The 22,983-nt window shown below is 43.3% G+C and overlaps 1 pseudogene; it reads right to left on the bottom strand.

The window, feature by feature from the left end:
- Nucleotides 1-17,008: 17,008 nt before the first annotated feature.
- On the bottom strand, nt 17,009-17,515 carry LOC116456188 (large ribosomal subunit protein eL32-like; annotated as a pseudogene).
- Nucleotides 17,516-22,983: the final 5,468 nt, after the last annotated feature.

Here is a 22,983-nt window from a genome sequence, read left to right as displayed (position 1 = left end):
ATCTCTGTGGTTTTAATTTACATTTCACTGATGGTTAGTGATGTGGAACATTTTCTCGTATGTTTGTTGGCCATTTGTAAGTCTTCCTTTGAGAAGTGTTTGTTCATGTCTTTGCCCACTTTTTAATGGGGTTATTTGTTTTTTGGGGTTTGGTTTGATTTGCTTTGGTTTGGTTTGCTTTGGTTTGGTTTGCTTTGGTTTGGGACGGAGTCTCGCTCTGTCGCCCAGGCTAGAGTGCAGTGGCACGATCTCAGCTCACTGCAATCTCTGCCTCCCGGGTTCACACCATTCTCCTGACTCAGTCTCCCGAGTAGCCGGGACTACAGGCGCCTGCCACCACGCCCGGCTAATTTCTTTTTGTATTTATGGTAGAGATGAGGTTTCACCTTATTAGCCACGATGGTCTGGATCTCCTGACCTCGTGATCCACCTGCCTCGGCCTCCCAAAGTGCTGGGATTACAGGCATGAGCCACGGCACCTAGCCTAATGGGGTTATTTGGTTTTTGCTTATTCAATTGTTTAGGTTTCTTATAGACTCTGAATATTAGAAATTTGTCAGATGCATAGTTGTGAATACTTTCTCCCATTCTGTAGGTGGTTTATTTACTCTGTTGGTAGTTTCTTTTGCTGTGCAGAAACTTTTTAGTTTAATTTGGCCAACTTGTCTATTTTTGGTTTTGTTGCAATTGCTTTTGAGAACTTAGTCATAAATTATTTCCCAAGGCTGATGTCCAGAATGGTGTTTCCAAGGTTTTCTTCCAGGATTCTTCTTTTTTTTTCCACTATTTGTTTTAATTATTATACTTTAAGTTCTAGGGTACATGTGCACAACGTGCAGATTTGTTACATATGTATACATGTGCCATGTTGGTGTGCTGCACCCATTAACTCATCATTTACCTTAGGTATATCTCCTAATGCTTTCCCTCCCCCTTCTCCCACCCCTCTTTTTTTTTTAAAAAAAAAGTTCCAGGATACATGTTGATATGGTTTGACTGTGTCCCCACCCGAATCTCATCTTGAGTTCCCATGTGTTGTGGGAGGGACCTGGTGGGAAGTAATTGAATCATGAGGGCAGGTTTTTCCCATGCTGTTCTCGTGATAGCGAATAACTCTCATGAGATCTGTTGGTTTTAAAAACTGGAGTCTCCCTGCACAAGCTCTCTCTTTGCCTGCTGCCATCTAAGTAAATGCAACTTGCTCCTCCTTGCCTTCTGCCATGATTGTGAGGCTTCCCCAGCCATATGGAACTGTAAGTCCATCATAAACCTCTTTTGTAAATTGCCCAGTCTCAGGTACATTTTTATCAGCAGCATCAAAATGGACTAATACACATGTGCAGGATGCACAGGTTTCTTACACAGGTAAACATGTGCCATGGTGGTTTGCTGCACCTATCAACCCACCACCTAGGTATTAAGCCCTGCATACATTAGCTATTTAACTTCTAGGATTCTTATAGTTTGGAGTCTTACATTTACATCTTAATCCATCTTGAGTAAATTTTTGTATATGGTGATAGGTAGGGGTCTAGTCTTTTTCTTCTGCTTATGGCTAGCAAGCTATCCCAGCACCATTTATTTAATATGGAGTTCTTTCCCTATTGCTTGTTTTTGCCTACTTTGTCAAAGATCAGATGGCTGTAGGTGTGCAGCTATATTTCTGGGCTTGCTATTCTGTTCCATTTGTCTATGTGTCTGTTTTTGTACCAGTACCATGCTGTTTTGGTTACTGTTGCCTTGTAGTATAGTTTGAACTTGGATAATGTGATGCCTCCAGCTTTGTTCTTTTTGTTTAGGAATGCTTTGGCTATTCAGCCTCTTTTTTTGTTCTATATTATTGTTTTTTTCTAATTCTGTGAAAAATGCTATTGGTAGTTTGATAGGAATCAAATCTATAGATTGCTTTGAGCAGTATGGCCATTTTAATGATATTGATTCTTCCAATGCATGAGCATGGAATGTTTTTTCATTTGTTTGTGTCATCTATTATTTGTTTTAGCAGTGTTTTATAGTTCTCCCTGTAAAGATCTTTCACCTCCTTGGTTAGATGTATTCCTAGGTATTGTGTGTGTGTGTGTGTGTGTGTGTGTCTGTCTGTCTGTCTGCTGTAAATGGGATTCCTTCTTTTTTTTCCTTTTTTTTTGAGACGGAGTTTTGCTTATGTGTCCCAGGCTGGAGTGCAATGGCCCAATCTCAGCTCACTGCAACCTCTGCCTCCCAGGTTCAAGTGATTCTCCTGCCTCAGCCTCCTGAGTAGCTGGGATTACAGGCATGTGCCACCACTCCCTGCTAATTTTTGTATTTTTAGTAGAGATGGGGTTTCACGATGTTGGTCAGGCTGGTGTCCAACTCCTCACCTCCAGTGATCTGCCCACCTCAGCCTCCCAAAGTGCTGGGATTACAGGCTTAAGCCACTGCACCCAGCTGGGATTGCTTCTTGATTTGCCTCTCAGCTTAAATATTGTTGGTATATAAAACGGCTACTGATTTTTGTACATTGACTTGGTATCCTGATACTTTACTGAAGTCAAGGATTTCTTAAACAAGACCCAAAAGTACAAACTATAAAAGATCAACAAATTTAGTATATTAAAACCACCACTTTCATTCATTGAAATACATCTTAAAGAAAGTGTGACATTATAAACTGGGAGAACTACTTTCAATAGGCATAACTGAAAAAGGATTAGTATTAATAATATATAAGGGGCCGGCACCATGGCTCACGCCTGTAATCCCAGTGCTTTGGATGGCAGAGGCAGGAGGGTTACCTGAGGTCAGGAGTTCAGGACCAGCCTGGTCAACATGGTGAAACCCCATCTCTACCAAAAATACAAAAATTAGCTGGGCGTGGTGATGCACGCCTGTAATCCCAGCTACTCAGGAGGCTGAGGCAGGAGAATCGCTTGAACCTGGAAGGCAGAGGTTGCAGTGAGCTGAGACTGTGCCATGGCACTCCAGCCTGGGTGCTCTGTCTCAAAAAAAGTAATAATAATATATAGGCCGGGCGCGGTGGCTCACGCTTGTAATCCCAGCACTTTGGGAGGCCGAGGCGGGCGGATCACGAGGTCAGGAGATCAAGACCACGGTGAAACCCCGTCTCTACTAAAAATACAAAAAATTAGCCAGGCGTGGTGGCGGGCGCCTGTAGTCCCAGCTACTCGCAGAGGCTGAGGCAGGAGAATGGCGTGAACCCGGGAGGCAGAGCTTGCAGTGAGCCGAGATTGCGCCACTTCACTCCAGCCTGGGCGACAGAGCAAGACTCCATCTCAAAAAAAAATAATAATAATAATAATAGTATATAAGGAACTCCTACAATTAATAAGAAAAAGACAAATAGCCCAATTGAAAACTGGGTTAACAACATGAATAGGCATTTCACAGAATAGGAAACACATACGGCCAGTAAAAATATGAAAGGATATTCAATTTTACTGATTATCAGGAAAATAACAATCAAGACTCTAATGTATCATTTTATGCCCATTTTACTGGCAAAATTAAAACAATACACTGACAATTGCAAGTGTTGATGAAGAGGTAGATCCACGGAATATCTTTAAGCTTAACAGTGGGTGTGTAAATTGATACAACCACTTTGGAAAAACATTTGACAATATCTACTAAAACTAAATATATACCCTAAAGTGCATTCCATCCACTATTAGGAATAGACCCAAGGCCGGGCGCGGTGGCTCACGCTTGTAATCCCAGCACTTTGGGAGGCCGAGGTGGGTGGATCACAAGGTCAGGAGATCGAGACCACGGTGAAACCCCGTCTCTACTAAAAATACAAAAAAATTAGCTGGGCGTGGTGGCGGGCACCTGTAGTCCCAGCTACTCAGAGAGGCTGAGGCAGGAGAATGGCGTGAACCCGGGAGGCGGAGCTTGCAGTGAGCTGAGATCGCGCCACTGCACTCCAGCCTGGGCAACAGAGTGAGACTCCATCTCAAAAAAAAAAAAAAAAAAAGGAATAGACCCAAAAGAATGTACACCAAAAAAAAACACATATGATAATGTACATAGCAGTACCCTCCACAATGGCAAAAACATGCTAAGGAAGCAAATGCCTTTCACGAAATATTAGATGGGCAAGGCGTGGTGGCTCATGTCTGTAATCCCAGCACTTTGGGAGGCCAAGGTGGATGGATCACTTGAGGTTAGGAGTTCGAGACCAGCCTGGCCAAAATGGTGAAACCCCCTCTCTAGTGAAAATACAAAAAAATTAGCCAGATGTTGTGGTTGGCACCTGTAATCCTCACTACTCGGGAGGCTGAGGCAGGAGAATCGCTTGAACCTAGGAAGTGGAGGTTGCAGTGAGCTGAGATCATGCCACTGCACTCCAGTCTGAGAAACAGTGAGATGCCATCTCAAAAAAAATAAATAAATATACTGGATGAATAAACTGGGATATATTCACATAATGGAACATTATACAACAGTCATAAATGATGACATATAGCAATACCCAACAAATATTAATAAATCATAAAAATATTTAAAAAGTTGTCAAAATTGTTTAAGATGAAGACACATCAAATGTTTCTAATTCCAAATGTCTTAAATTACAATATAAGTAAAACTGGACATTTAAGCTGAGATGTAGCTGAAGAGTAGTTCTGCCAGGTCACAACCTTTAGATAAACAAATTCGTCTATTTTTTTAAAGTATAGGAGTAGGTTGCGTGCAATGACTCACACCTGTAATCCCAGCATTTTGGGAGGCCAGGGTGGGAGGATCACTTGAAGCCAGGAGTTCCAGCCTGGCCAACAAAGTGAGACACTGTCTCTACTTAAAATAAAAATAAAATTAGCTAGATGTGGTGGTACACACCTGTAGTCTCAGCTACTTGGGGGACTGAGACGGGAGGATTGCTTGAGTTCACGAGTTTGAGGCTGCAGTGAGCCATGATCATGCCACTGCACTCCAGCCTGGGCAATGGAGCAAGACTCTATCTCTGAAAAAAAAAATTAAATGTACATTTATCATATGAGCCAGTGATTCTACTCCTGGAAATTTATCCAAGAGAAATAAAGACATGTGTCCACAAAAAGACTTGGAAAAAAATCATGCTAACATCCCATCTCAGCCTCCCAAGTAGCTGTGACTACAGGCACATGGCACCATGCCCAGCTAATTTTTGTAGAGACAGGATTTCACCATGTTGTTTAGGCTGGTCTCAAACTTCTGAGCTCAACCAATTGGCCTGCTTTGGCCTAGCTCACATGTTTATCAGCAGAAGGCCAGGCGTGGTGGCTCACGCCTGTAATCCCAATGCTTTGGGAGGCCGAGGCGGGCGGATCACAAGGTCAGGGGTTTGAGACCAGCCTGGCCAACATAGCAAAACCTCGTCTCTACTAAAAATACAAAAATTAGCTGGGCATGGTGGCACGTGCCTGTAATCCCAGCTACTCGGGAGGCTGAGGCAGGAGAATTGCTTGAACCCAGGAGGCGGAGGTTGCAGTGAGCCGAGATCGCGCCACTGCACTCCAGCCTGGGTGACAGAGCGAGACTCTATCTCAAAAAAAAAAAAAAAAAAGTAAAAGGAGATGGTACTTGGAAATTTCCTGGTCCAGGAATTTCATCTAATGGGTAATCAAAAATGTTGGCTCTTTAAAACAAAGCAAAAAAAATTTTTTTAATGTTGGTTCCTTCTCTTTCTCTCTCTTACTCATTCTCTCTCTTTCATCCTAAATATGGAAACTCTTATGCTCTTAAGCACCTTGCTGGCATCTTTGTAGAAGATTTTAAAGGATATGTACACTGGAGAAGACAACAGTTTCTGGATTCTAATTGATTCTGCTTTAGAGAAATTTTTTGTACCTTACTGCTGTAGGAATGGGAGTATATTCCAGTCAGCTAGGGAAAGAAACAAAATTGAACTTATAGAACAAACTGATGAAATTCATGGTTTAGGCAATGGTGGTCTATAGTATGCCAAGCAATACCTTCCTGTTATGGAAGCAATATGGTCCTATGCAGCCCTTGCAGATTTAAAGCATCAAACAAAAGACCAACAGATATTTACAGATTCTAAAATGATACTACTCAGAAGGCTGAAGGGGGAAGATCACTAGAGACCAGAAATTTAAGACCAGCCTGGGCAACATAGTGAGATCTCATCTTAAAAAAAAAAAAAAAAAGAGGCCGGGCACGGTGGCTCATAGTGAAACTTCATCTCTACTAAAAACACGAAAATTAGCCAGGTATGGTGGCGGGCGCCTATAGTCCCGAGAGGCTGAGGCAGGAGAATCACTTGAACCTGGAGGGCAGAGGTTGCAGTGAGCCAAGACTGCGCCGCTGCACTCCAGCCTGGGTGACAAAGCGAGACTTCATCTCAAAAAAAAAAAAAAAAAAAAAAGGGGGCTGGGCACAGAGGTGGCTCAGGCCTGTAATCCCAGCACTTTGGGAGGCCGAGGCTGGTGGATCACCTGAGGTCATTGTTAGAGACTAGCCTGGCCAACTTGGTGAAACTCCATCTCTACTAAAAATACAAAAAGTAGCCAGGCGTGGTGGCGGGCACCTGTAATCCCAGCTACTCGGGAGACTGAGGCAGGAGAAGCACTTGAACCTGGAAGGCAGAGGTTGCGGTAAGCCGAGATCGTGCCATTGCACTCCAGCCTGGACAACAAGAGCGAAACTCCAACTCAAAAAAAAAAAAAAAAAGAAGGCCAGGCACGGAGGTGGCTCAGGCCTGTAATCCCAGCACTTTGGGAGGCTGAGGCAGGTGGATCACCTGAGGTCAGGAGTTCAGGACCAGCCTGGCCAACATGGTGAAACCCCATCTCTATTAAAAAAACAAAAAGTAGCCGGGCATGGTGCTGGGCACCTGTAATCCTAGCTACTCGGGAGGCTGAGGCAGGAGAATCGCTTGAACCTGGGAGGCAGAGGTTGTAGTGAGCCAAGACCATGTCACCGCACTACAGCCCGGGCCACAGAGCGAGTCTCCATCTCAAAAAAAAAAGAAAAATTAGTCTGATGTGGTGTTGCATGAATGTAGTCCCAGCTACTGGGGAGGCTGGGCAGTTTGGTTTCATTCACTTTTGGTTTTCCCCTGTGTGCTGTCCTGAGACTGAGTAGTCCATTATCTCAGTGTTTTAGTCTGGTAAATGCTAAGTCCCTTTATTTGCAGACCTAACACTCTCGATCAGGAGCCTGGATGTTGCAAGGACCACTGGAATGAGAACAGCGGCAATGAAAATAGGAAGGCATCTCTGGAAAAAGTGTGACCTCTTGGGGTGACCGAGGCATTCATTCCATAGTGGGTTGAGATTGTGCTCCCTGAAGATGTGCCAGGAGGATCAACATACTCTTCAGGCCCCCAGAGTCATAGTAATTCCCATTCTAGGTGATTATCTGACAAAACAACAAGTGTGAGATGTTTGCTCCTAGTGTGTACGGCCTCCCCTTGAGTCCTCAGATGCCTGGAGATGATTTATGCCTCAAGTCCCCAGCCTTCAAAGTCCTGCACCATCAAAACCATCCACAGTCAGCTATCTGTGCCCTTTTTACACAGTAACTCATTTGGTACTTGCAACACTTCGGTGCTTATTTTATAGATGAGATTATCTTCTAGACTGACCCACATTTCATTGACATTGTATTATGAAAACAACTATCCAATTGGGAATTTTTCACTAGGACAGGAAGGATTATTTTAGTGCTTAGATAACTGTAAACCAGCTAGTCTTCGTGTAAATACAGATCAAAAAGAGAAAAAAAGAAGTTAAGCCTTCAATATCAGCCAGGAGAGGGTTTTGTTTGTTTGTTTGTTTGTCTGTTGCCCAGGCTGGAGTGCAGTGCAGCAATCTCGGCTCACTGCAACTTCCGCCTTCCGGGTTCAAGCAATTCTCCTGCGTTAGCCTTCTGAGTAGCTGAGATTACGGGCGCTCACCCCTACACCTGGCTAATTTTTGTATTTTTAGTATAGACAGGGTTTCGCCATGTTGGCCAGGCTGGTCTCAGACTGACCAGGAGAGAGTTTAATAAATATTCTTGCCTGGAGGTTGCCTCCACTGGATCAGATGTTGATCTATCCTGCCTTACAGGAATTCAGGAAATGAGCTTCACTTATTACATCTCCCAACTCCTCTATCTTCACACCTCCCCATCTCTACCCTTCTCTCTCTCATCTCCTAGGAAGATTTACCTTCAGTCTTGCCCAAAAGCAGACCTACTAATTCCAGGCAAGCCTGAGGATTCTTCTTGGCTCAGGCATTCACATAATGCAATTAGGTTTAGGTAAGGTCTCAAAACCTAGCATCCCCTGCAATTATAACAAGGCTGAGCATGTGCACTTATGGGCCAATTACTCTCAAGAAACTTTACAGATATTGTCTCATTTTTTCAACATTGTATTGCATTGAAAGAGGTCGGGGCCAAGTGCAGTGGCTCACACCTGTAATCCCAGCACTTTGGGAGGCCAAGGTGGGTGGATCACTTGAGGCCAGGAGTTCAAGACCAGCCTGGCCAACATGGCGAAACCCATCTCTGCTAAAAAGAAATACAAAAATTAGCTGGTTGTAGTGGCACACGCCCGTAGCCCCAGCTACTCGGGAGGCTGAGGTGTAAGAACTGCACGAGTCTGGGAGGCGGAGGTTGCAGTGAGCAGAGATCCCACCACTGCACTCCAATCTGGGTGACAGAGTGAGACTCTGTCTCCAAAAAAAAAAAAAAAGAGGTAGGAAGTCAACATTATCCTGTTTTTCACACAGAGGTTAAGAAATTGAGCGTACAAAACTAAATGACAGAGTCAGGAAATAGTGAGACCCTCAGAGCCATCTGTTCATTTGCTCTTCACACAGAGACAGAATAGAAAGGAGCAACATGATATAAACCAGCACAGAGTCCTAACTTTCTTACCTCAGGAAAGCCTAAGTTTAACAACTGCTGTTATAGAAATCCTGATCAGTCACCTGGTTCTGCTATTCTAAATTTCGAAAAAGACGTAAGAATCTGGTATAGAGGAAGGAGGTATTATTGCATATAGCAAGTTAGCAAGGTATCTTGGTCTGTTTTGTGCTGTATAACAGAAGACCATAGACTGGGCAATCTATAAAGAAGAGAAATTTATTTTCTCGCAGCTCTAGAGTCTAGGAAGTACAAAATCTGGGTGCCAGTATCTGGCGAGGGCCTTCATGCCATGTCATCCCATGGCAGAAAGGTAAAGAGAGAGACAGTGCAAGAGGGGGCCAAACCCAGCCTTTTATAAGGAGCCCAGCCCCAAGATAACAACCCACTCCCGAGATAACAGCATTAATCCATTCATGAGGGTGGAGCCCTTGTGACTTAAACACTTCTTAAAGCTCTCAATACTGCTGCATTGGAGGTCAACATATGAACTTTGGGGGATACATTCAAACCATAACACAAGGCTTTGTAGAAAAAGACTTTTGTAGCCAGAAAGAACCTTAGATATTAAAGGTCTAATAACCCTTTCATTTCACAGGAGATACAAATGAGGCTTGGTCAAGGTCACACACCATGGTTATGACAGGAGTCTTGGGTATCCTGAATCCCAAGCCAGTGTTCTTAGTTCTTTCTATACAGCATGAATGCTCCAATGACTCCAGCTTCCAGACAAAGTACAGATGTATCCTGCACATCCACTGTTCATAAATGATTTTCCACCATAATGGCTCTTGAAAATATCTTCTTTTGGGCCACGCGCAGTGGCTCACACCTATAATCCCAACAGTTTGGGAGGCTGAGGCAGGCGGATCACCTGAGGTCGGGAGTTTGAGAGCAGCCTGGCCAACGTGGTGAAACCCCATCTCTACTAAAAATACAAAATTAGCCAGGTGTGGTGACGCATGCCTGTAATCCCAGCTACTCAGGAGGCTGAGGCAGGAGAATCACTTGAACCTAGGAGGCGGAAGTTGCGGTGAGCCGAGATCACACCATTGCACTCTTAGTCTGGGCAATGAGCAAAACTCCATCTCAAAAAAAAAAAAAAAAGAAAAAACCTTCTTTCTCTGTTACGCCATAAAGCGGTAAGTCAGCAGGCCCAGGTGGCTCAGGAACTACACATTCCAAAGAAAGGCCTGTCTTCGGGAGGACTGGCCCTTGACCCACTCCAAGAAGATAACCTCTGGGCCCTTGGAATATCGAGCCTATTGAGAATGTTTTTCTATTGCTGAAGCCTTGGGTCATTTTGTATCCATGTGAGCTCTGGGGAGCAGTGTCTGAGGAGCTGAGGTCAGTGGGTGCTGCAAGTCTATGTGACTGACCCAATAAAAACCCTAAACACCAAGGCTTGGGTTATCTTCTCTGATTGACAACACTTTGCACATGCTGTCACACCTCCTTGCTGGGGAAGTAGGTAGCGTCCGTGTGAGTCCACTGGAGAGGAAAACTGGAAGTTTCTACCCAATTTTTCCTGGATTCCACCCCATGTGTCTTTTCCCTTTGCTAATTTTAATCTGTATCCTTTCACTGTAATAAACCATATTGGTGAGTATAATAGCTTTTCTGAGTCCTTTGAGACCTGCTAGTAAATCATTGAGTGTGAGAGTGGTCTTAGGAACCCCCAGGATACCAATGCACATTTTTTTTTTTTTTTGCTCTAAAACACTCTAAATAAATGTACTATGAGAACTGATCTTTCAACACTACAACTTCAGGCAAAGAGACACCAATTTACACAACAAAACAGAGACCATCACATAGAACAAAAGTGAACTGTGTTTGGATGAACTCAAAATGTTTGTTTTGGGTACATGCACCAACTGAGTAGGAATAAAAGGAAACATCTTGAGAGACTTCATTCTGTGCAAATGAATGATTACCATTTCCATGAGTTTAGCCTTTATTGTGCCCTAAAGAAGTTTTCCTGCACTGTAACTTTATTTTTAAGAGTAGTTTGAGTGCAAAACAGTAATAATCCCCAGAAAAGGTGAAAATTGGTCAAGAAAATGGTACAGAAAGAATACACTTTGCAAAGAATGATGCCCTCAGACCTCTCCTACCAACCAATACTCCACCATTGGCAAGTTCCATAGACTTGTGTTTGTTGTGTGACATAGTGTGCACGGTATGTTTTCATATGCTTTCTGTTTTATAGTAAAGAATTTGACTGGCTTTTGTCTCTGGTTCCTAGGAGGCAGACTCAAAATAATTAGAATTCCCTAAGTAACAGGTATATCTTTATTTCTCATGAGCCTCTTGGATCACACCTGAATTTATTCTGGAAGATGAGATGACTCAAGATGGAGGCCACTTACCAGCGAGACCAACCATGTGATTAGATAGTTGGTGCTTTGAATCAGCCTGACCTCCACAGTAAGGGGTAGGGGTGGAGATTTAGTTCAATCACTTGGCCAGTGATTTAATCAATTATACATATATAATGAAACCCCAATAAAAACTTTAGATACTGAAGCATGGCAAAGCATCCAGTTTGTTGAACACATCAATGTGTTGAGAGGCTGACACACCCAGATTCCGCAATGCAGGACATGAAAGCTTCGAATCCAGGGCCCTCCTAGACCTTACTTTATGTGTCTCTCCATTGGCTGGTCCTAACTTGTATCCTTCATAATAAAACATAATTGAAAATAAAGCATTTTCCTGAGTAATGTGAGCCATTCTAGCAAATAGGCAAACCTGAAGGAAATCTTCAGAAACCCCTGGGTTTTATTTATTTTTTTTTTATTTATTTATTTTTTTTATTGAGACCGAGTCTCACTCTGTTGCCCAGGCTGAAGTGTAGTGGCACCATCTCAGCTCACTGCAACCTCTGCTTCCCAGGTTCAAGTGATTCTCGTGCCTCAGCCTCCCAAGTAACTGGGATTACAGGCGACTGCCACCATGCCTGGCTAATTTTTGTATTTTTAGTAGATACGGGGTTTCATCATGTTAGCCAGGCTGCTCTCGAACTCCTAACCTCAGGTGATCCACCTGCCTTGGCCTCCCAATGTGCTGGGATTACAAGTGTGAGCCACCGCACCTGGCCAAACCCCTACATTTGTAGCCAATTGACTGGGGACTCCCAAAGTGTGACTGGCATCAAAAGTGAGGACAACCTCGTTTGGGATCATGCCCTTTAACTAGTGGGGTCTTCTCTAACCCTAGTTAGTGCAAGAATTGAATTTCAATATACTGGTTGAGGTCAGAATACTTTCAAATATTGTACATTACTTTCATGAGCTTTTTTTCAAAGTTTAACTAGTATATTCTTCTTTTTGTGAAAATTACTCAAGTACCCTGTAGTGTCATAGAATAAATATTTTTTTCTGAAAACTTAATGGAATTTTTTCACTTAATAGCTTTCAACTCAGTGGTGGAGTTTTCTGGAACAAATTAAAGTCATTAACAAGGAGCAAGTGTATTTAGAAAATCTATAATGAAGGACACAAATGAGAAGTGGTCATTGTCATCATGCTTTGCCCCCTTGGCAATAAAGAAGCTATAGTACTCAGAAATCAGATAATGAAGTCTCCTGACCACGTAGAAAACTTTAAAGAAAATAGTGTTTAAAGAGATTACCCTGGCCTGGCATGGTGGCTTACGCCTGTAGTCCTAGCATTTTGGCAGGCCGAGACAGGTGGATCTCTTGAGCCCAGGAATTTAAGGCCAACCTGGGCAACATGGCAAAAGTTTATCTCACCAAAAATACAAAAATTAGCCAGGCTGGTGATGCATGCCTGTGGTCCCAGATACTTGGGAGGCTGAGGTGGGAGGATTGCATTGAGCCCGGGAGGTTGAGGCTGCAGTAAGCAAGATCACACGACTTCACTCCAGCCTGCATGACACAGTGAGACCCTGTCTCCAAAGGAAGAAAAAAAGAAAGAAAGAAAGAAAAAGCGAGAGAAAGAGATTACCAAAAGAAAATACAAAAAATAAAAAAAATAGGCTGGGCGTGGTGACTCATGCCTGTAATCCCAGCACTTTGGGAGACCAAAGCAGACGGATCACTTGAGGTCAGGAGTTTGAGACCAGCCTGGCCAACATGACAAAACCCCATCTCCACTAAAAATATACAAATTAGCTGGGTGTAATGGTGCGCACCTGTAATCTCAGCTACTCTGGAGGCTAAGGCAGGAGAATCTCTTGAACCCAGGAGACAGAGACTGCAGTGAGCCAAGATCGCACCACTGCACTCCAGCCTAGACAACAGAGCTAGAATCAAAAAAAAAAAAAAGAGAGAGAAAGGTGACTTCTCCCCAAGAGTCCTGACAACACCAACGATTAAACCACACTGGGCAGAGGACTATTCAGAATTTCAGAAGCTGTATTTGACAGAACTGGCCTAAGACAAAATTACACAATGGTAAAATTTGTCTCCTATATCCTTTTTACATTGGGTCAACACCCCTTGGATTTCTCAAGCATGTCAGCACTGTTGTAGTGGACCATCTTTACCTTTTGGCCTCAGTTCCAAATATGCATTAGTTTTTATAAACCCTATCTTTTTATGGTTGTCTGAATCTGTCATCTGTGCTAGAGGCCCACACTTAGTCTTCATGAATGTTAATAAGAGTTAATTACCATCAAAGGAAGAACAGATGCACAAGTGTCATCATGAAATGGGATGTGTGGGTGTGTTAAAAGAAAATCCAGGGTGAACTAGACTCAGTCTATGAAATTCAACTAAACAGATTGCCAAGGGACAAGTTTCATTTCTTTTTATTTTAGCCTCTTATTGATTTGTCTGTGCTGCCAGGAATATTTATCACTCCGTCAACTTGTCGTTTAATATGTGATCTTGTTATTATTTAGGAAATGAAACGAAAACCTCCTTTGGCATTAAAATAATGAGATATTACTCCTTATGGGCAACTGTTAGGGGTTTTAGTAACCCACATATCTTTGGTTCCCTGGCTTATTGATTTTTCTAGCACTTGCTGTTAATGCTTGATGTTTGGCAATGGAGTCTCAGTCTACATGAGGGAGCTGTTTACACGATCAGCATAATTATTATTGGGTTGTACAATGTACATGAAGCTACTGGTACTTACACTCTTACAACATTATTATTAAACTAAACCATTTTTTGTATTTCATTGCTGTTACAGTTAAGGTCATAAACACACCTATGGTGATCCCATTCTAACCTAGATTATATACAGTAAGAAGTTACGAAGTCAGCTCCCGAATATGGACCTGTCCTAAAATGTGTTCGGAGAGATCAGTGGGATCCTGCATTACTGGTGGCAGAACCACTGTAAGATACAAGCAGAAAAAAGGTGTGATTTTTCTCTTAACACCAGTCTCTTTCTCTCCTTGCGTCTCCAGATACTTCACTCTCCTGCCTTTTTTCCAGAGCTTAGTAACTCTAGCCATAGTCTCTATCGATGGAAATGCACTCCCTTTCCTATTTGTCAGTGATGTTACGTAAGTATTTCAAGGTTATGTGAATTAATCAAGGTTTTACAATAAACCTTTAGTGGCAGCCTGCTGGGTCTGGTGAGCTGACTCGAAACAAAGCACTGGTAAGGAGGAGTCACCCACGAAGAAATTGGAAGGCCTGAGCAAAGAACAGAAATCGAGGAAGATGACCAGATGGAATATGTCCAAAGTGAAGCCAAGGTTGGTCATTTAGGCTTAGAGCACAGCTTCCTGAAATGTGTCCTTTGGACTCTTGGAACAGGGTCCTCTTGAGGTCCACACCAGCCACTTCTAGAGCCAGAGACTTTGAATCCTTGCCCCAGGATCAGTGGTTCTCAAACTATACAGGCAGTCAGGGATCTCTTTCTCTTTCTTTTTTTTTTTTTTTTGAGACGGAGTCTCGCTGTCGCCCAGGCTGGAGTGCAGCAGCCTGATCTCCACTCACTGCAAGCTCCGCCTCCCGGGTTCATGCCATTCTCCTGCCTCAGCCTCCCGAGTAGCTGGGATTACAGGCACCCACCACCATGCCTGGATAATTTTTTTGTATTTTTAGTAAAGATGGGGTTTCACTGTGTTTGCCAGGCTGGTCTTGAACTCCTGACCTCAGGTGATCCACCCCCCTCAGCCTCCCAACTGCTAGGATTACAGGCGTAAGCCACTGTGCCTGGCATCAGGGATCTCTTTCTAAGGGGCCTAATAGGAGCAATGAAGTGGGTGAGTGACAGAAGGAAGGGGAAGGCATTATGGTTCTACAGGCCTTCAATATTTCTGTCCCATAAACAAATAATGGGAATTCACCATTTGTTTATAGCAGTCAGAAGGTCCAGTCTGGAATCTGCTCAAAGAATTTTCACCAAAGGAAGCCAGTTCTGGCTTCTCTAAATTATTTTCTGGCTGAGCACAGTGCCTCACCCCTGTGATCCCAACACTTTGGGAGGCCAGGGAGGGAGGATTGCATGAGCCCAGGAGTTTCAGATCAGCCTGAGAAACATGGTGAGACTTCCATCTCCATGAAAAATTTTATAAAAATTAGCTGGGCACTGTGGTGCACACTTATGGTCCTAGCTACTTGGGGTCTGAGGTAGGAGGATTACTTGAGCCCAGGAGGTTGAGGTTGCAATAAGCCATGTTTGTGCCACTGAACTCCAGTCTGGGTGACAGAGCAAGGCCATGTCCAAAAAAATAAAAATAAATTCTAATTTAGCAAATGACTTTATGTTCAAGACATTAAATGATAATTACCTCATCCAGATTAAGCTTGTGACTTTCTGCCTCTATTCTTTTAAAATTCTAAAAGATAGAAGATACCTGGAACTAGCACACATAATCTAGGCTAATTTTTGGACCCTGTATAGCCTTGATTCCTACACACACATATACTCAGTCTATCTACAAACTGAGATAGTTTTATGAGATAGATCTTTTATGTTCTACATTAACCTTCCAGCTAATAGTGCAGTCATTTTTTTTTTAAGTGGTACAAACATGACTCATTGAAACCCGGACCTCTTGGGCTCAAGTTATCCTCTCATCTCAGCCTCCTGAGAAACTGAGACTACAGACATGTACCACCACGCCTGGCTAATTGTTTTTGGGTTTTTTTGTTTGTTTAATTTTGGTAGATAGGGGATCTCCTGATGCTGCCCAGGCTGGTCTGGAACTCTTGGCATCAAATGATCCTCCTGCCTCAGCCTCCCGAAAGGCTAGGATTACAGGCATGAGCCACTGTGCCTGGCCTCTTTTTTTCAATTTTTGTCGATATCGAGGAAATTAAAACACTTTATTATACCCTTCTTAATCATACCACTAGAAGTGCTTTTTCTCTGCCTACCTAAAAACCCAAATCCCTAATACACCAATTACCATTAAAGATAGTTTTTAAGAACGATGTCCTAGCAGAGGTTATGCATGCAGGCTGCTTTAAAACTGTTGAAGGCCGGGCGCAGTGGCTCATGCCTTGATTATGGTTTGTGGGCTCTGTGTCCCCACCCAAATCTCATCTTGAATTGTACTCCCATAATCCCCACACGTTGTGAGAGGGACCTGGTGGGAGATAACTGAATCATGAGAGCGGTTTCCCCCATACTTTCTCATGGTAGTGAATAAGTATCACGAGAACTGATGGTTTTATAAGGGATTTCTGCTTTCATGTCTTCCTCATTTCTCACTTGCCGCTGCCATCTAAGAAGTGCCTTTTGCCTTCCACCATAATTGTGAGGCATCCCCAGCCACATGGAACTGTGAGTCCAATAAACCTATTTTTCTTCCCAGTCTTGGGTATGTCTTTATCAGCAGTGTGAAAATGAACTAATGCATGCCTGTGATCCCAGCACTTTGGGAAGCTGAGGTGGAAGGATCCCTTGAGGTCAGGAGTTCGAGACCAGCCTGGCCAACGGGATGAAACCCCATCTCCACAAAAATACAAAAATTAGCCAGGTGTGGTAGTGGGCACCTGTAATCCCAGCCACTTGGGAGGCTGAGACAGGAGAATCACTTGAACCTGGAAGGTGGAGGTTGCAGTGAGCTGAGCTTGCATCACTGCACTCCAGTCAGAGCAAGACTTCATCTCAAAAACAATACATAAAGAAAATTTTAAAAAATAAAACTGTTGGGGGCATTAGCCACATGAACAACTGTCCAAAAGCCAGGGTCTCTGGTTTTTGTTGTTTTTGTTTTTACAGTTTTATTGGTTTTATTTAAACCCCAATAAAACAAACACATTCACTGTCTATTCACTTTCTGCACTGTGCAGGCTGGCATTGGCACTGGTGACTCTGATGACCACCTGGGCTGCTCTTTCCAAGATGGCTTTGCAGTTCTTGGAGGAAACATCGTGAGTGATCTCAACACAGTAAGATTTGTTGCACACCAGCAGTACTTCCAGCTCCTTAACGTTGTGGACCAGGAACTTCCAGAAGCCACTGGGCAGTATGTGCTTTGTCTTTTTGTTTCTCCCATAACCAATGTTGGGCATAGATCTGGCCCTCGAACCTTCTATGAACCCTGTTGTCAATACCTCTGTGTTTCCACCAGTTACACTTAATTTTGACATATCAGTCTGACTGGTGCCCAGTGAACTTCTTGGTGCTCTTTTTGATGATCTTGGGCTTCACGAGCAGTCTCAGGATGGCCATGATGGAGGAGATGGGTGTCACCTCCATAGGCAGTGCCAAGGAAGACAGCTCAGGTCTTTCTGTAATGGTAAAAGAGGACCCATAAAAAGTGAAAAAGCAATGATGCCCAACCAAATTCAATAAATTTGTACTGCACGCCTGCCCTGTGAAACATGTTATGTCACTATCAGGATCTAGATTGAGTGGAATTAATTCAGAGAACACCAAAGATCACTCTAAATCATGTCTTAGAGAAACAGTTGAAATAATGAGAGATGGTTATACTGGAAATAAGAAGATTCTAGGAAAACATGAGAGCCTTCATGCCTAAATATTTAGCCCTTTTTTTCTTCAGAGATTAGACTTGTTTCGTACAGGACAACACAGAATTAATATCAATGAGTATCAGTCAAAATTAGTAGAATGAAATCATAGCAACCTAAGAAAAAACTTACTATCAAAGCAATCTAAAAATAGAATGAGCTGTTTTAGGAGGAGCAGAAGGCTCACTGGCAATATTGGTACCAGGGACATTATATACTGCAGTCTCTGGATACTCAGTCTCTAAGTGAGTCTTAATCAGACACTGCTACAAATCAAATCATAAATCACATTACCCAAAGTCAAATGCTGCTAACATAATGATATGTTTCCTTCTGATTTTTTTCCCTGTGTACTTGTTTTTTAACAAAATAAAATTTTAGCACATATACAATTTTTCACTTTTTATAAAAAATTATTTCTTTTGGCAATTTTGTAGACTACTAATATTTACCAAAGCTTTCACTTTTTTTTTTTTTTTTTTTGAGACAGGGTCTCACTCTGTCTCCCAGGCTGGAGTGCAGTGGCATGATCTCGATTCACTGAAACCTCCCTTTCCCAGGTTCAAGCGATTCTTGTGCCTCAGCCCCCCAAGTAGCTGGGATTACAGGCACACACCACCACACTCAACTAATTTTTGTATTTTTAACAGAGACGGGGTTTCACCATGTTGACCAGGCTGGTCTCAAACTCCTGGCCTTGTGATCCACCTGCCTCAGCCTCCTAAAGTGCTGGGATTACAGGCGTGAGCCACCACGCCCAGCCAACTTTCACTTTTTGTTGAACATTTACAGTTTAGTGGTAAGAGCAGTTTTCAAGACACACTACCTAGTTGAATCTCTCTTACTAGCTATACAATCTTGGGAAAGTTACTTATTCATGGTGCCTCAGTCACCTCATTTGTAAAATGGGGACGGTACCTCAGGGAGTTGTATTAAAGGAGATTCCATAGCCAAAATGTTTGTGTCCCCCATAAAATCCACATAATGAAACCCTAGCCTGTGGGTTCTAGGAGGTGGGGCATTTTAGAAAGAGATTAGGTCATGAGAGGTCAACCCTCATGGTATTAGTTCCCTTATAAAATAAGCCCAGCCGGGCGCGGTGGCTCACGCTTGTAATCCCAGCACTTTGGGAGGCTGAGGCGGGTGGATCACGAGGTCAGGAGATCGAGACCACGGTGAAACCCCGTCTCTACTAAAAATACAAAAAATTAGCCGGGCGTGGTGGCGGGCGCCTGTAGTCCCAGCTACTCGGAGAGGCTGAGGCAGGAGAATGGCGTGAACCCAGGAGGCGGAGAGCTTGCAGTGAGCCGAGATCGTGCCACTGCACTCCAGCCTGGGTGAAAGAGCGAGACTCCGTCTCAAAAAAATAAAAAAATAAAAAAATAAAAAAATAAAATAAAATAAAATAAAATAAAATAAGCCCAAGAAAGCTCATTTGCCCTATCCACCATGTAAGGACACAATGAGAAGGCACCATTTATGAATCAGGAAACAGCTCTCATCAGACATGAAATCTACCAGCACCTTGATCTCAGACTTTCTAGCCTCCAGAACTGTAAGAAATAAATGTCTGTTATTTAAGCCACTCAGTCTACTGGATTTTGTTACAGTGGCCCAAAGACACTAAGACAGAATCCAGACCTAAGAATATATCCTCTGCCAGAGTGGTGGCTCACACATGTAGTCCCAGCATTTTGGGAGACCAAGGCAAGAGGATTACTTGGGGCCAGGAGTATAAGACCAACCTGGGCAACATTGCAAGACCCTGTCTCTACAATAAATTTTGAAAAAGAAAGAATAGATCCTTTATGTTCCAGTGGTTGTTTGGGCCTCTCCTATAGCACCTACCATCTTTTGCCATCAACACTTATTGAGCTTTTACTAGGTAATTTGGTTCAATTCCCCAACAAATGAGGACCTATTAATCTACAAGTCATCTTGCTATGTGCTTGGTATGCGTGTAAATATGAAAGGAAACATTTGCTCCTGCCCTCAAGCAACTAAGTGATCTTTGGGAATAAGAGATGCACAGTCCTTTAACCATACAGTGAGTGTGTTGCGGATATTAAGAGCATAAGCACTGATGTCAGACAGACCCAGTTCCAGTCATTTTGTCTCTTTCTTTGGGAGACCTTGGGGAAATTACTTAATCTCTAAGCCTCAGTTTCCTTGGCTATGTAATGATGACAATATCTACTGAAATGTACTCTAAGACTTGAAAAAGGCAATGTGCATAAAGCACTTAGCATAATGTCTGGCACATAACAAATTTTAAAACAGAATCTTTATCAAGTAAGCATTATTCAACCCCTACTAGAGAAGCCAGACCACCTATCCACAGTAGCCTCCCCACTCACTACCACCATGTATATACACAGGGATAGGACTGGATAGGAAGTGTTTCCCTTCCATTACTTGAGGCACTGCACGTCTCTTACAGAATTTACACCAGGCCATCACACTAGATAGACCAGAGCCCAGCTCACCCAAGAGACTCTCATGACCAAATCAAACACATCTCACACCCTTGTTGACCTAACTCACCACTACATGTGTAAGCTTCTCTCATCATCTCCCAAACTTTTTTACATTTGCTTAGCTGACACAGCTTCTCATCCACTCTATCTGCAATACCAGCTCATCCCATTACCAATAAATCTTTTCTACATCCTCGACCTCATCTCCCAATATTCTTCACACCTCCTTACCCAGACTGAAAACTAGCTCTTTCCTAGACACTTCCCCAACACCAACTTTATCATCACATACAACTGGGGTTCAGGGTTAGGAGCATAGGTGGATTTACTATGAAGCTTATGAAACTTAAGCTCCCGTATCTCTAACTTCTACAAGCTCCTTCTAAGGGAAGTATACTAGGAATGTGTTCAATCACATGTTTTCAAAAAATTGGCGGCCAGGAGCAATGGCTCATGCCTGTAATCCTAGCACTTTGGGAGGCTGATGCAGGTGGATCACCTGAGGTCAGGAGTTCGAAAGCAGCCTGGTGAAACCCTGCCTCTACTAAAAATACAAAAAATCAGCCAGGCATGGTGGCAGACCTGTACAGGCACACCTGTAATCCCAGCTACCTGGCAGGCTGAGGCAGGAGAATCGCTTGAACCCGGGAGGCAGAGGTTGCAGTGAGCCGAGATTGTGCCACTGCACTCCAGCCTGGGCGACAGAGCAAGACTCCGTCTCAAAAGAAAAAAAAAAAAAAGGCTGGGCGCGGTGGCTCATGCCTATAATCCGAGCACTTTGGGAGGCCGAGGTAGGCAGATCACCTGAGGTCTGGAGTTCAAGAACAGCCATTGACCAGCATGGAGAAACCCCATCTCTACTAAAAATGCAAAATGAGCTGGGCATGGTGGCGTGTGCCTGTAATCCCAGCTACTCAGGAGGCTGAAGCAGGAGAATTGCTTGAACCTGGGAGGCGGAGGTTGCAGTGAGCCAAGATCACGCCACTGCACTCCAGCCTGGGCAACAAGAGCAAAACTCCATCTCAAAAAAGAAAAGAAAAAAAAATTGGCAAAGATAACTTAGCTGCAACCAGTTAAGATGCTCTTTCCATTCCAGCTTCCCTTCTGTCACACTTCCCCTCCTCTCAGATTAAACTGGGGTTACCAATTCTGTCTTAATCAAAGGCACACAATACAGTTGATCACTCACCTCTCTGCTTAAAACAGATCCTACTTGGATGTCTAAGACACGTCTCAAAGTCAACATGTCCAAACTGAACTTTCTATTCTTCCCAAACCTGGGAAGGCCTATCTCACCAGCAATTCTATCCTTCCAGTTGCTCAGGCCAAAATCCTTGGAGTCATTCTTAGACTGGGTCTCATTCTGTTGCCCAGAGTGCAGTGGCATAAGCCTCCCAAGTAGCTAGGCATGCACAACCACACCCAGCTAATTTTCTCTTTTAAATTTTTGCTATTCTCCCGCCTAGGCCTCCCCAAGTGCTGGGATTACAGGAGTGAGTCACTATGCCCAGCCCCTAGGAGTCATTATCTACTCCTATCTCCCATATCGGTTCCTTCAACAAACCATGTCTCCCACAGTAAGGCTGGTTGTAGCGGTGCTCACCTGTAATCCCAACACTTTGAGAGACCAAGGCGGGCTGATCACTTGAACCCAGGAGTTCAAGACCAGCCTGGACAACAAACCCCGTCTCTACTAAAAACACAAAATATTATCCTGGCATGGTGGTGTACACCATGTCCCAGCTACTCAGAAGGCTGAAGTGGAAGGATAGCTTGAGCCCAGGAGGTTGAGGCTGCAGTGCACCACTGCACTCCAGCTTGGGTGATAGAGAAAGACCCTGCCTCAAAAAAAAAAAAAAAAAAACTTAGTGACTATCTCAACCACTCCCATCTGTCCTAATGCAAGCCAAAATCACTTGCCTAGACTATTGCAATAGCTTTATTTCTACCTCTGCCTCAGTGAAATGTTTTGCTCTTAAGAACTTAGTTCATTGCTGGGCACAGTAGTGCATACCTGTTGTCCCAGCTACTTGGGAGGCTGCAGGAAGATCAGTTGATCCCAAGAGTTCAGATTAACCTGGACAGCATAGTAATTAATACCCCACCTCGACAAAAGTAAGTTTCCAAATGGATGCTCATCTCACAATATCTAACTATAACCTACAGGGCTACTACAGACCCTGGCCAGCTTTCTCACTCTTCAGCCACGACTTTGCTATTTCTCTGATTCCATCCAGGAATTCTCTTCCCCACAGAATCTATGCTGTAACCTCTATTAAGTTCATAAGCCAAATTTAAGTATGGCTTTCTTCTGACCTCAACATCTAGCACATATACCTCTTTTAACCTGCTTTTCTTCAAATAATGCACATTATGTATTGCTGCTCTATCAGCATATAAATTCAATTGAGAACTTTTCATTCACTACAGAATTCTGTGTCTGGCATACAGGAACTCAAGTATTTGTACAATTGTTATCCACAAGTAGTATAACACTATTCCAAACGTGGATAACGTAGCGGCTCTTGTTCAAATGTACACCAACTCAGGAGGCACAGGGTATACCCTAACAGGGCATTTCTAATAGGCTTCCAGATGATGTGTCAAATCCCAATTATTTTCACCTACCTTCATTTATTCCATCTCATGTCAGCCACCTGCATTACCAATGTTAAAGCAACCACACACTACACCTACACTTCACCTTTTACTGAGTCCAACTTGCACAACCCCTCAAAG

This window comes from Hylobates moloch, unplaced genomic scaffold (assembly GCF_009828535.3).
Source record: "Hylobates moloch isolate HMO894 unplaced genomic scaffold, HMol_V3 SCAFFOLD_16, whole genome shotgun sequence".
NCBI classification, from domain to species: Eukaryota; Metazoa; Chordata; class Mammalia; order Primates; family Hylobatidae; genus Hylobates; species Hylobates moloch.
Note: the sequence above shows the minus strand (reverse complement) of the source record. Positions and strands in the feature narration are given on the sequence as shown.